The following is a 3,984-nucleotide window of genomic DNA, read 5'->3' on the forward strand; positions in this document are numbered from 1 at the left end:
TCTGTGCCAGATCTTCGAACCCTCCACAAAGCCGCCGTCTTCCTCCCATCTCTGGCCGCATCTATGACCGCCACCACCCTCAAGCCAAGCTCAGCGCCGCCTCCCTCACAACTCCGATCTAGCAGCCCCTGATGCAGCATAATTATGTACCAAAATTATAAGTGCACAATTTATCAAGTTATAGTATAAAAATATCGATCCCACGAGGAAGGTGATTTTAAGAGATTATTAGAAATGGTTCTTATGTTTTGTGCATGACAATTAGGAATAAAGAATAAGTGTGTGAATATTTGCAAAAGATAATAAATTGAATTTTAGAGGAGAGAAGGAAGAATTAAAGAATAAATGAAATCACAAGGCAAGAAATATGAATTAATAAAATCAAGAAATAAAACTAAGAATGAAAAGAAAATTTAAGAAAGTCAAGATGGAGGATTCAAAAGAGGTAAGAAATCTAGAATATAATCCACTAACCAATTTCAATTACAAAATATAAACTATTCTCTTTTTATCATATTTCAACTTAGATTTATTAAGCATAGATTATCAAACCATTTAAGGAAAGTGTAACCTATCAAATTATCATCTAAGTCAAAATTATTATTCATGATAAGAACAACAACATGATAATAATCCTAGAATTCATAAGCATAACCTATCAAACCATTTAAGATAAGCATAGATTATCAAATTCTTCTTCTACCGATTAGTTCTCTAGTTGATTATCCTAAACATGAACATTTTAAGTACAAGAGAATAATTCATATAATATAAAAGAAATTAGACTAGTTTCATATAATTCTAAACTTCCTACAAGAATTAAATTCACATCTTTAAGAAATAAAAAATAAGAAAAAGAACTAATTACAAAATTAAAAAGAAAAGAAAAATCTAAACTATGAACAAGAAATAAATCTAATTACAAAGAAAATAAAAATCTAAACTACAAAATAAATTGCAGAAATTAAATGCAAGAAAAATAAATCTACTCTACAAATTAAAGTGCAAAAAGAAAATAAAAAAGACAAGAAAGTAAATCTACACTACAAGCATGAATTTAAATCTAACTAATAAGCAATAATAAAGAAATTACTAAAAAGAAATAAAAGAGAAAAGAAATGCAAACCTTCAAATTGCTCTTCATCTCCATCCTCATCATTCAACAAAGAGGAGAAAGAACAAATTTAAAGAGGAAAAAATTATTTTTATTAATTGCAACTAAAGTTACAATTTTTGGAAGGCCTTCTCAATTAAGAGTAGCCCTCCTCTCCAAAAGGAGTTTACAAAATTTTCACACCTCTAACCCCTCACTCTCTACCCCTATTTATAGTAATCTTCAATGAATATGAGCCATTGGATTTGTCTTGAGCTCCAAGTAACAATCTCCACCTTTGAATTTGCTTTTTGGTTCTTCTTTAGCCCATATGATTTCTTTGATTTTCAAAAGAAAATCAAATCAATTTTTCGGCAGCCCAATAATTTCCAAATCCAGTCCGGCCCATTGAAATGATTTCCTCATTTGATTTAATAAAACCAAGAGCTGCAGCAAAGTCCAAGTCTTGATGAAAGAAACAAAGCTCATTTTATATTTGAAACAAAGCTCATTCTTTGATTTTCTTTGGCCCATCTTCATTTTGATTTTTCAAGTCTCCGGCCCAAACAAGTCCGGCCCACTTGTTTGCAGCAATGAAGTCCACATGTTTGATTTTGTAATCTTTGCATAAAAGTCCATTCCATTCCACTCTTTGCATCCAAGTCCATTCCATTGCTTTTCTTGGTGTATTTATTTTTCTTGATGGGCTTTGGCTTCAAAAAATGCTACAAAATAGAGAAGAGAGATTTTTGAGGGGTTTTTACATTTAATAATATTTATTCATATTTTCATTCAATTATGTGCAAACTAATCTAACAACAATTATTAATGGTATATTTATTCATGTAAAATAGATAATGAGGGTATAAAATTATAATAAAATATGATGTAAATTAAGAAAATCCATCTATGGACTTGTTATAGGATGTCCCCTACCCTTCGCAAATATGCAATCCCGGGAGCCGTCACTCCCCCAGTCGGGTTAGTATCATTCCTCAAAGGCGACTTGATGAGCGGACTCAGTCGATCCTTTTCATGTCAAAGGATTACCACCCAGCGTTAGCCGGCACTCCTCCCAAGGACAAATTGAAATATTACTTAACAATATTTAACCTTAGATGATCATCATTATTTTTCCATTCTCAGCCATCTGAAGCCTCGTCGTCTGTTGGTTCCCCGTATCGCTGAATTGACCTCCCGTCACTCACTGACAAGCGTCGTCGGCTGCTGATTCCTAATATTGTTGAAGTGACCTCTCATCACTCACAAACCAACACATATGAAGCAAAGGGTGACTCAGCCTCTAGCTCACTCCTCACCGTCATTTTACCATACACTCATGAAGTGACTAATTTGCCCTTGGCCTTCTCTATAAATACAGACACTATTCTCCATAAAGGAGGTTCAGTTTTTCGCAATCAAAAACCCCCAAAAAGCACATACTATACAAAGAGAAGAACACACTGTTCTTCCTTCACCCCACCCAAGTTCACCAACTGACTTAATCATCGGAAGTACTATTCGGTGGAAAAATTCGATGTAAAAGAAACGAAAGAAAAATTGATCTTAATTCTCTCAAAATCGATTACAATTAGATTCTGATTACAAAAGAGAGGAGAACGAATTTGGTTCTCCCCTTTGTTTAAAACTGGGTTCTTCTCGGTAGCGATGGAGTGCCTCCTTCGAATGCTTGCGTCGAATTTGCTTTCCGTTGACGATCCGAATATCTTGATTCACTGGAACGATGTCTTCTCCTCACGATTTGACGTTGTGGAGAACTTGCGTGGTAAGTTCTAGAACTCTGAATGAGTTGATAACTCTGAACGAGTTTAAACTCTTGAAAAAGAGTTGATTTGAACCGAGAATCGATTCTCAAGCCAAGGCCGAAGGCTTCAAGGAATGCTCCAAAGGATGAATGCCGATCTCTCAATCTATGATGCTCCAAGATCTCCCCCTTTGCTGCCAAGAAGTTCCAACAGACCGCTGCCAACTCTCAGATCCAAAAAATGCCAGCCTGAACTCCATTGAGTTTACCCATATTTATAGGGAATTAAGGGGTGTAACCGCCCCCTTAATTCTCTCCATAATGGGTTTGAGAGGGGTGTAACCCCCCCCCCTTAATTCGTTCCTAAGTGGGGCAGAAATCCCTCAGATTATGGAGGGAAAACGGTTCCTACAACCGTTCAGCTTGTGTTTGAACGAGTCAAACGCCCACGTTGGCATTCAGGACCCTAACTCCGCATTTTAGACTAGAGACGTGGAGTTGGGTATCCGCTGGGCATTGAAAAACGCGGGTCCAACCCCAGCGTTTTAATGTTGTAACGCGGGTGTATGCATATGTGTGTATGTGTGTGTGTGTGTGTGTGTGTGTGTGTGTGTGATGTGTGCGTATGTATGCATATATATGTGTGTCAGTGTGTTTAATTCTTATAATAAACAGAGATTTCATATAGATGCATACATACACATCTACATGCATTCAAGAGTTGAAGCTATTATCTCTAATAAATAATTATATAGAACATATAATGATTACATGACTGCTACTTTTTTGGCCTATCATACAGTTTTAAGACTTTGCAAAAGGGACATGACTTTGCTCTTCAACTTGAGAAAATGCTTGACATTATCTAAACTTAGATTTATACAAATCAATATCTTATAGCAGTTTCTACTACATCCTCTAGTGCAAAAATGAAAATAAATAGCTTTTTATATCCTAACAAGCAAGCCCCTCATACGAATGGGTCATAGTAACTCGGCTAATAAGATGACCAAAAGAAGAGTACAAACAATAGAAACACTACATGATAACAGGCTAATAAGAGCTAAGAATAAATTCCCAACATGATAACAGGCTAATAAGAGCTAAGATAATTAGTTAACCTGCA

Source organism: Asparagus officinalis, chromosome 7 (assembly GCF_001876935.1).
Source record: "Asparagus officinalis chromosome 7, Aspof.V1, whole genome shotgun sequence".
In the NCBI taxonomy this organism is placed as follows: Eukaryota; Viridiplantae; Streptophyta; class Magnoliopsida; order Asparagales; family Asparagaceae; genus Asparagus; species Asparagus officinalis.